Raw genomic sequence first — 11,287 nt, 5'->3', positions numbered from 1 at the left:
GTGCGTCCTTCCGCTCCTCGTCGTCATCTTTTGGTGCGTCCACCATGTATACGTCATATGACGAGGTGGCGTTCCAGGGTCCAATGGGCGCTGGTTCTTCATCGTCTCCTTCATCAGCGTCCATACCGTCGATGTCTGCGGAGTCGAAGTCGAGCATGTTGGTTAAATCGTCGACAGTGGCTACAAAGTGGGTGGTGGGTGGGCTTTGAATTTCTTCATCGTCCGAATTCCAACCTTGCTGACCGTAGTCCGGCCAGGGCTCTCCTGATAAAGAGAGAGACTTTAGTGTTTTTAGAATGTCGCCGAAAGGCGAGTGCTAAAAGATGTCCATGGCCGTAAACTCCATAATCGACGCCCAATCGGATTCGATCGGCAGGGGCGCGGAGGGTTCGGAGTCCGAAGAGGGGTCCGGCTCCTTGGAGTCACAAGTCATGCAGAGTACGGGGCTGGTGTTTGGCTCAATCGCCGTTGAGATCGCAGCCCCCGAGGTGGCGTCCAACCGCCCATCCTTGATCGGCGAGTTGGCTCTGAATTAAGGGTCGGAGCCGATGCGGGTGCGGCCTCCAGGGCACTGTTCGGCGGCAGAGCTAGATCATGCTCGTCGTGACAGTGCGGCACGCTCGGTAGTGGCTCGAATCTGTCGAAGATCAAGTCCCCGCGGATGTCAGCCATGTAGTTTAAACTTCCAAATCTGACCTGACAGCCAGGGGCATAGCTTTTGATCTGCTCTAGACGGCCGAGCGAATCAGCCCGCAGTGCGAAGCCGCCGAAGACGAAGATCTGTCCGGGGAGGAAGGTCTCACCCTGGACTGCATCGCCATTGATGATCGTAGGAGCCATCGAGCCTGACGGCGATGACACAGAGGAACTCTCAATGAAAGAACCAATGTCGGTGTCAAAACCGGAGGATCTCGGGTAGGGGGTCCCGAACTATGCGTCTAGGCCGGATGGTAACAGGAGGCAAGGGACATTTTACCCAGGTTCGGGCCCTCTCGGTGGAGGTAAAACCCCACGTCCTGCTTGATTAATATTGATGATACGGGTAGTACAAGAGTAGATCTACCATGAGATCGGAGAGGCTAAACCCTAGAAGCTAGCCTATGGTATGATTGTTGACGTGTATGTTGTCCTACGGAGTAAAACCCTCCGGTTTATATAGACACCGGAGAGGGTTAGGGTTACACAAAGTCGGTTACAATGGTAGGAGATCTTCATATCCGTATCGCCAAGCTTGCCTTCCACACCAAGGAAAGTCCCTTCCGGACACGGGACGGAGTCTTCAATCTTGTATCTTCAAAGTCCAGGAGTCCGGCTGAAGGTATAGTCCGGTCCTCCGGACACCCCCTAATCCAGGACTCCCTCCCCCGAGTCGCGATGCTCGGGAGGTCCCCTTTAGCGCTCAAGCAGCCCTCGCGGGGCGAGAATGGAAGGTAACGTCACCGTGACAGAGTCGCACTGGGCGAGGGTTTTGTGCTGCGTTGGTCCAACTCTTGTAAGGGCGTGACTTATCTCTTGAGTTAGGTGTAGTTCCTCGATGAAGCACCTGGCCCGAGTGGTGGCATCTGAGGCACTGCTGGGTTAGGTCCTCGCGAGCTTCTTCCCACTCCCCTGCACTTTCCTTAATGCTCTACGTCCTCAGGTCCCGGCCCTCGAGCAAGGTCAGCCGCCACTGGTATGACAGGTCGCGATGTCGTGGGTCAAGGCCAGGGGGTGAGGGCTGGAGAGCCAGTAGGAGCCCATGAGTCGCGATGCTCAGGCACCCCCCTTTTAACGTGCAAGCGGTCCGTGCCAGAGAGAGGGAGAGACAGCTCGCGATGTCCCTAGCATTGCTCATGGAGTAGGTCCTGCACACCAGTCATAAAGAGAAACAAGACCTGTTGTTACGGTTACCAGCCAACATTTGGTCGCTCCAGGGGAGTGATTGGGGCACTGAGGGCCTGGTGAGGTGGCACCTTGTGGGGCTGCCGCGGCCAGAGCTCGACCACTCAGATTTTTTGGCGTTGCAGGGACGGACCTGTGCGCAGATGCCGTGCCAGAGCAAGCGGCTCCATAGGTAGGCGTCAATCGAGCAGGCGATTAGGTTGGGTATGTTAAGCACGCAAGAGGAAATTCATTTTAAGTAGACGCAGGAAAAGCATACGCCGCAGAGCCAGGCCCGAGCAGCTCGGGGATGATGCAGCCCGAGGGGCGCCCTCGACAAGGTAAGTAAAGAGCATAAGCAAAACGGATACATGCCGCAGGGACGGACCCACGCGGCCTGGGGATGATGCAGCCCTGTGGGCGCTCCCAGCTAAAAACGGAACTTGGAAAGATGTCACCTGGTGCCGTTGAAGATGAAGTGGTGCTGAAGAAGCGGGCGATGTGCGATGAAGACGTCGACCCTCACGAGCCCCAGGCCCAGGAGCCTCGGGGGGCTCTGGGGGCACAGGTGGGTCTCCGAGAGCCATCTCCATATCCGCCAGGATCGTACCATGCCTCACCTCCTGAGCCTCCAGAATGCTCCTCGGCAGGCGCCGATGAGCGGCGACCGCGTTCGGCAGGCCGAAAGGCATGCGAACATAGCTGTGAGGCGGACCCTCGCAACGCCTCGCGCGCGAAGGCCAGAGGCACTCCTGAGACGCGGCTCGGTTGAGCCCCGGTACGTCTATGCAGACGCGCAACCCACCATCCTCGCCTGGATGTGGGGCCATGGCGGACAGGCGGCGGCTACCGCGCATGACCCTCGACTCCTGTAGCTCGTGAGTGTTGCTTGCGATGAACTCTGAGGGTCTGGTCTTCCTTGCCTTGTACCTTCCTGAGGGAAACGTGCCTGGAAGCACCCTCCAAGTGGTGCCCGAGCGCCTCCCTCATGACCTGGGCAAAGTCGGTGGCTCTCCAAGAAAGAGCCCCCGAGCCCTGCCTGAGGAGGGCGCTGGGCGCGCCTTCCTATGCGAGAGAGGGTGGCGCTCCCTGATTGGGAGCAGATCCTGACCCAACACCTCCGGAGGTGCCTGCCTCCTGATGGCTTGGGCCAGGCGAAGCCTTCTTCTTCTTGGGGGTCGCCTCGGGGAGTCTTCCGTTTCCGCGGTCCGGGTCTTCGATTGCTGCGGCTTGGAATGCGCGCTCAAGTGAACACACTGCGTCCCTTTCTTCACAGGGTACGAAGATGACTCCACCACTTCCTGGCATCTTGAGGACATTGTATCCATGGTGAGTCACTGCCATGAACTTGGCCTGGGCTGGGTACCCGAGGATGGCGTTGTATGGCAGACGGATGTGGGCGACGTCGAAGTCGATGAGCTCGGTGCGGTAGTTGTTGCGCTGCCCGAAGGTGACTGGAAGGCGAACCTGCCCTATCGGGATAGTGGAACCATCAGTGACCCCTGAGAAGGGCTTGGTTGGCTGAAGCTGATCGTACGACACTTGGAGATTGTCGAACGTCTCGACGGACAGGATGTTGAGTCCTACTCCGCCGTCAATGAGGGTCCTGGTGACCTGCACGTTGCTGATGACTGGGGAGCAAAGCATCGGGAGGACTCCGGCCGTTGCCGCGCACTTGAGCTGATCCGCTGAGCTGAACGCAATAGCGCACGTGGACCACCTGAGAGGGCGCGTGGCCTCAAGCTTGGGGAGGACTGCATTCACCTCGCGAGCAAACTGCTTGAAGATGCGTTGTGAGGCTGGGGCCTGCGCGCCACCCAAGATGCAAGCGATTGCGTGTGGCTCCTGGAAGCCCCCAGCCCCCTCATCCTGATGTTGGTCTTCGTTCCTCCTTGGTGGTCGCGGCAGAGGAGGAAGGCCTGCGTTGCCGCGCAGGCGATCCTCACGAGGCTGATCTCTCTAGCCTCCCTCGCGAGGCTGGTCCTACCAGTGATCCTCGCGAGGTCGGTCACGCCACCCTTGGCGAGCGCCACAGTCTTCCCATCGTCCGCCACCTCTTCCTCCTCCTCGTCCATAGCCCTTGTCGTAGCGCTCAGGGCGTCGGCCGACACGTCCATCTCTCACGGCCCTGAGCTCTTGACATTCGTTGGTGTTGTGGGTGTGGAGGTCGTGGTACACGCAGTACCGGCAGCCCTTGGATGACTCGGGCTGATCCCTGCCTCGCTTGGTGTCTGGCTCTGTTGCAAGCACGACAACCCCCTTGCGCTTCACGTCCTTGGCCTTGGGCTTCTTCTCTTCCGGGTCGGTAGCCGGGAGTTCGAGGAGTGAAAGGCTCCCTTCCTCAACCCTAGCGCACTTCGTCGCCAAGTTGAACAGCTCCAGGGATATGCACAGGTCTTCATGGATTGCTAGCTCCTCCTTCATCTTGACATTGTGTACGCCATCGGAGAAGGCCGAGATGATGGCTTCTTCAGTCACCTTGGGGATCTTGAGGCGAGCGTTGTTGAAGCGCTGGATGTATTTCTGCAGGGTTTCCCCTTGCTGCTGCTTGATGCGGCGCAGATCGCTCACGGCCGGGGGCCGATCGCGAGTGCCCTGGAAGTTGGTGATGAAGCGAGTGCGCATGTCGTCCCAGGAGAAGATTGTGCCAGGAGCTAGGTGCGGGCCCCGTCCTTGAGTGCCATGGGAAACCAGTTCGTCATGACCCTTTCGTCTCCGTTGGCGGCCTCGATTCATAGCTCGTAAAGCTGCAGGAACTCCGTCGGGTCCACCGTGCCATCGTAGCGAGGGGGAAGGTCAGGCTTGAACTTGCCTGGCCATGCGACATCGCGTAGCTCGAGGGTGAGGGAACGACAGCCTGTTGTGGCCACCGGTGCCTTTTGCTGGTACTAGGCTTGCTCATGGGGATTATAGCGCGCCGCCACTTGGAGCAGAGCAGGGTCTTGGCGTGGAGGTGCAGGGACGCGATCTTGGCGCGCCGGCGCTGGGAGCGCGTGAGCACCTTCTTGGGGACGAGGGATCTCTTGGCAGCTCCTTTCTTGCTGCGCAGGCGCCGGGCGCGGAGGGTCTCACCCCGGGCTGCGCGCCTGGGAGCTAGGGCGCCTCCTTGCAGAGGAGGTGGTGTAGGCACCTCCTGATCTTCGCCTCCTGCGTGGAATGGAGGGCGAGGCAGCGAGAGGGACGGCAAGGGGGAGCCCCCTGCGGTGCGGACGAGCTCGGTGATGCGGGCGAGCCAGTCTTCGTAGAGGTCGTCGACGGGGCAGTAGTGCAAGAGTTCTCTTGCTAGGAGCAGCGCGGGGTGCGCGTCTGTGGGGGCGCGACGGGCGTGGGACGACGAAGCGGCTGGAGTCAGTGATGGTGTGGCGGTGCGGCCCTCCCGCCGCACCGAAGGATGCTGGGAGGAGGCCTGCTGCTCGTTCCCCGTCGGGCCGGTGGTGGCGTTGGTGGAAGGCGACGGGGAACGACGAGGGCGTCCGCCGACGGGCGCCGTCTGGGCGACTCGGGTGGCAAGAGCAGCTCAGCGCTCAGCGCGAGCCCGACGAGCGTCAGCCATGGACACGATGGAAGATCATACGCGAGCAGTGGAAGAAAGATTCCGGCGCACCCCTACCTGGCGCGCCAAATGTCGGATTTCGGGTTCCGACAGACCCTTGAGGTTCGAACACTGGGGTGCACGCGGAGATCTCTCCTCTGCCGATCTACGTCCAATCTCCTCGCGTGATCTAAGATGGAAACAATGAACAACACAAGGGACACGAGGTTTATACTGGTTCGGGCCACCGTTGTGGTGTAATACCCTACTCCACTGTGTGGTGTGGTGGATTGCCTCAAGGGCTAATCATGAATAGTACAAAGGAAGAACAGCCTCGCGAGAGGTGTTCTGGGGCTGGTGCGATGAACTGCTAGGCTGAGTTCAGTCGCCTCTCTCTCTCTCTCTCTGCTAGGTCTCTACTAGATATCTGGGTGTTTTCTCGATGTCTCTACTCTGTGGTGGCTAGCTCTATTTATAGAGGCCCTGGGCCTCTCCCCAAATAATGAGCGGGAAGGGCGCCAACAATTGGCCATTTTGAAGGGGAACATGTAGTACAAGTTATCCTGACCAAACGTGGTCTTCGGTTGCCAAGAGTACTGGTGATGACGCCGTCTTGGGCTCCACGGTGACCTCCGTCCTGCCGCTCTACTGGTCTTAGTCTCGTTGCACCGGAATGACAACCTTTGCCCGACGCCTTGGCCTGTGCTTGCCCCCTTTGCACCAAAGAGGAAACAAGGACACTGCGCAGGCCGGCGCCCGCCTGGTCTCGATCGTCATGGCTTGCATCACGGTCTCTTTGCGAGGTATCCCCGCCTTGATCTCTCCGCCTCCTCGCGAGCCTGCCGGATGAGGCTGCCTCTGAGGAAGCTTCCTGTCGTCCGCCCCGCGAGGCTTGGCCCCTCGCGAGGGTCTTGAGCTTGAGCTGATGAAGATGGGCTGCACTGGGCCCCCACTTGAGCCACCCACAGGTAGGCAAGTCTGGGGACCCCCGTTCCCAGAACGCCGACAACCTTGGTTCAGAAAGCATGAAGTAGCAGACACTCTTCTTTGAATCATATGCACCAAAGGCATGAAATCTTGAATTGAGGGCCTGGTAGTCCCCATGGGCAGACCCAAATAAGTAAAAGGCATGACTCCCACACTGCATCCAAGAATTGAGGCCAACCTGTTAGCTTCATTAATTGACATGTTCATAGGCACCATAAGGGATTTTGCAAAATTCACAGATAATCCTATTGTAGCAGCAAAAACATCAAGCATGTCTTTAAGAGCAAGCAACTGATGATCAATAGCAGGCAACACAATTAGTGTATCATCAGGATACTGAACTATGGGAAAATCCTGGCTGTGAGAAGGAAATGTGAGAGTCAAAATTCCTTTACTGCACATATCATTCACTACAGACTGAAGCAGGTCAGCAGCAAGGACAAAAAGTAGAGGTGACATTGGGTCTCCTTGTCTAACTCCCCTCTTACATTTAAAATGGTTGCCAGGGACACCATTAAGAAGCACAGAAGATGAGCCAGATGACAGAATAGATTGCATCCAAGAAATCCATTTGTCATTAAAACCCTTGTATCTTAAAATTCTAAGAATGGCATCATGCTCAATCGTGTCAAAGGCCTTAGTAAAATCCAATTTCAACAAGACAATTGGTCTTTTTGAAGCTTTACACTGATGGATGTACTCAAAACACCAAGCTAGACAATCCTGAATAGACCTGGATTTAATAAATCCATATTGGTTTTTATGAATATAGGAAAGGATAACTTTCTGCAGCCTGTTTGCCAGAAGTTTAGTGATAAATTTCAAGCAGGTATTTGTCAAAGAGATTGGCCTGTAGTCATTCAAACCCTTAGGTGAAAGCTTTTTTGGGATCAAGGTTATGAGAGAACTGTTGATACACTCCAGATCAAGGTGTCCGTCAGAAAACTCATTAACCAATTGATAAAAATCATCCTTAATTATGTGCCAACACTTCTTAAGAAAAAGACCAGTGAAACCACCTGACCCAGGAGCTCTGTCAGGAGGCATCTCGTTAATGGCACAATCAATTTCCTGCTCAGAAAAAGGCTTGGTCAAATCATCAAGTCCCTGAACCTTCTTGATAATATTTGGCATATCAAAACCCATTTGGGTATTATTAGTGCATCCCATCCCCTGTTTGAACTCCTGCAAAAATAGTCCAGCAATTGATGCATGATCAGAGGTCACCTGCCCATTATCAGGAGTTATACTGGAAATAGAGTTATTCCTATATCTCTTAGTGGCCATGGCATGGAAAAATTTAGTATTTTCCTCTCCCACTTTAATGCTCCTAATAGTACACCTCTGCTTCTAGTAAATGTATTGCAATCTTAGAGTTTCCTCCAAATGTAATTTAACAATTTTCCTGAAAATTTCCTCTGGCCTAGACAAAGGCCTCAACTCCTCTAGGCCATCCAGACAAAGTATAACTTTGTTGCAGTTGGAGATTAGAGCCTTAAACTTAGAGAGACTAATGTGCCAATGTTTGAGTGCCTGCCTGAGAGCTTTAAATTTTGCAGAGATAACAGTAGCAGAAGATCTCTTATGAACTGGCCTACTCCAAGAGTCACTGACACAATCAAGAAAACCAGGAAAATTAGTCCAGTAATTTTCAAATCTAAAAACTTTGGACTTGGGAATAGAAGTTTTGATTTGCACCACACAGGGCACATGATCTGAAGCTGTTCTGGCTAGGGGTAAGACCATAGTGTTAGGATAAGAACATGTCCATGAGGGAGTTGTAAAGAACCAATCAATCTGCTCAAGCAAAGGAACAATTTGCATATTTATCCATGTATACTTTCTGCACTTGAGAGGTAGCTCAATTAAGCCCAGGTGCCCAATAACCTCAATAAAAATAAACATGTCATTAATGTTACCACCTGGTTTGTTCCTATTGTCCATCGTGCGCATGAAGTTGAAATCACCCAATAACAGCCAGTTAGCATCATTAGGGATAATTAGATCATGCAACCAATTAATAAAATTATCCCTAGCTAGGTTTTGACAGGGTCCATAGACTATGACCAGTGTCGAGATTTGAGAATTATGAACAGGGGTGAACTCCACCACAATACCAAAACTATTGGACTGAATCAATTTACTAGAAAACATAGCAGTATTCCATACTACCAACAACCCACCCCAAGATCCAGACGACGGCACATGAATAAATTGATCAAAACGTCGTGGACAACACTTGTGAATGAAACGCTGATCAATGATCTCACATTTTGTTTCTTGGAGACAAGCAATGGAACAGGCACTTTCATCGATTTTCCGACGAACTGCACGTTGTCTGTCATCCGAATTCAGCCAACGCACATTCCAGCATAGTACTTTCCAATCTCTAACATCATACTGATTCATTACATACCATAATAATGCAACAACAAAAGACTGCCACATAATGACAGTACAAGTTCAGCCAAATGATTGCGTAAAAGTTCAGATAAAGCCTAAAATATAAGAGCAGATAGATGGTCTTCACAAGGGTTAACCATAAACCCCACCATTTGGAAAATTCAGCTATCATTAGAGCTAGAAGAAGCAGAAGAATTCTTGCAAGAAGAAGCCTCAAGCTTCTTCTTAGTGAGCTTCTCAGGTCCAATGCCGAGGCGAAGGTCAACCTGCTGTAGCACATTGATTGGTGTGGGCGATGGGACAACATGTTGATTTGCATCTTGAGGAGGAGCTCGTGGAAGAGCATGACCTGGACTATGTTGACAAGCTTAAGTTTCTTGCTTCTCATGTTTCGGATACACTTTTGGAGTCTGTCCAACTCCACCGATGAGCCCCAGGACAGGCCCTTCTCCTTCCAGGAAGTGAGCCGCATGGGGATTCCGGATCGAAACTCGGGGGCCGCCACCCAGTTGGTGTCGCGCGGCTCGGTGCTGTAGAACCACCCCGATTGCCACCCCTTTATGGTCTCCATGAAGGAGCCCTCGAGCCATGTAACGTTGGGAATTTTGCCCACCATGGCTCCGCCGCATTCCACTTGTTGGCCGCCTACTACCTTCAGCTTGATATTGAAAGTCTTCAGCCACAGGACGAAGTGGGGCCTGATGCGGAGGAAAGCCTCGCACACGACGATGAACGCCGAGATGTTGAGGATGAAGTTCGGGGCCAGATCATGAAAGTCCAGCCCATAATAGAACATGAGGCCGCGGACGAATGGATGGAGGGGAAACCCCAGTCCGCGGACGAAGTGGTGGAAGAAAACCACCCTTTCGTGAGGTTCTGGGGTAGGGACGATCTGCCCCATGGCTGGCAGCCGGTGCGTGATATCCGTGGCTAAGTATCCGGCTCCGCGTAGTTTTTTGATGTGAGGAGGCCATCCACTTGCCTCCCGCTCTAGACATGTTTGGAGAGAGTTGAGGAAAAGGATGTGGACTTGGGTGCTAGAGCTCGAGTTCGCAAGAATGGATGAGCAAGGAGGAAGAAGGCGTGGGTAGAAAAAGGTGAAACCTTATCCCATTAGAAGGGCGGACGAAACTATGCGCCCCACTTGCCTGGTAAAACTCGCTTATCCCCCAAGCGCCGTAATTGATGGCGCGGTTGGGTTACCCACGTCCGTATTGATGGGAATCCCGTAATAAGGGGATACATTCTCTGCTTCGACAAGACGTGCCAAGGAAACCGCCTCGCGAAGCACGCTGAGATAGGTTATGAAGAACAATTCGAATAAATACCTGGCTGTCATGTGATGTCACACTACGGGGTACGTCAGCAGATTAGATTTGTGGAAATATTATTCTCTCTACGGTGGTATGTGGAACTTATTTTGCAGGGTCGGACACTATCCTTGTATTCAAACTCTTCCGTGGTGTATTCGGAGGAGGAACCCGCCTTGCAATGACGAACACAATATGCGCGTCGGACTCATCGTCATTGAAGCCTGGTTCAGGGGCTACTGAGGGAGTCATGGATTAGGGGGTATCCGGACAGCCGGATTATATCCTTTGGCCGGACTGTTGGACTATGAAGATACAAGATTGAAGACTTCATCCCATGTCCGGATGGGACTCTCCTTAGCGTGGAAGGCAAGCTTGGCAATACGGATATGTAGATCTCCTTCCTTGTAACCGACTCTGTGTAACCCTAGCCCCCTCCGGTGTCTATATAAACCGGAGGGTTTTAGTCCGTAGGACAACATACAATCATACCATAGGCTAGCTTCTAGGGTTTAGCCTCTCCGATCTCGTGGTAGATGAACTCTTGAACTACTCATATTATCAAGAACAATCAAGCAGGACGTAGGGTTTTACCTCCATCAAGAGGGCCCGAACCTGGGTAAAACATCGTCTCCCCTGCCTCCTGTTACCATCTGCCTTAGACGCACAGTTCGGGACCCCCTACCTGAGATCCGCCGGTTTTGACACCGACAACGTCCCTCATCCACCGTACCAGATGAGGATCCGTCGTCGATCTGGTTGTCCTGCCGGTTCAGCCAGCCCGTCCTCGACCTCCAAGGAGTTGCCCCGACGTTCCCCTCGTCTTTCACGCCACCTCCATTCCCACACTGCCGTCTTCACCTGCACCACCGGAAGAGCATCATCATAACCTTTTCCTCGGATGAAGCTGCGGCCTAATCGGCGCCACCAAAGAGGTTGTACACTAATCGCCACATTTTCTTCTTGATTCAATCTCACGATGTTTCTGGCGCTCGGTCCCGAGACGACATGGCGCGGCTCCATCCACGTCGGCGTCGCCGGCCACTTCCTCCATGGCATCGCTCCCTCGGCGGCGACGTCCACATCAATAGGGTCTGCACTTCCTCTTGCTCTTGCTTGCGATGCTGCTTCGATTTAGCTACACTTCAGTCGACTGAATCGACTTTTGGGTTAGTCGATTTTTAGGGGGTGGGGG

The sequence above is a fragment of the Triticum aestivum genome, chromosome 6A, assembly GCF_018294505.1.
Source record: "Triticum aestivum cultivar Chinese Spring chromosome 6A, IWGSC CS RefSeq v2.1, whole genome shotgun sequence".
NCBI lineage: Eukaryota > Viridiplantae > Streptophyta > Magnoliopsida > Poales > Poaceae > Triticum > Triticum aestivum.
The sequence above is the reverse complement of the archived record's forward strand: the minus strand, read 5'-3'. Positions refer to the sequence as shown.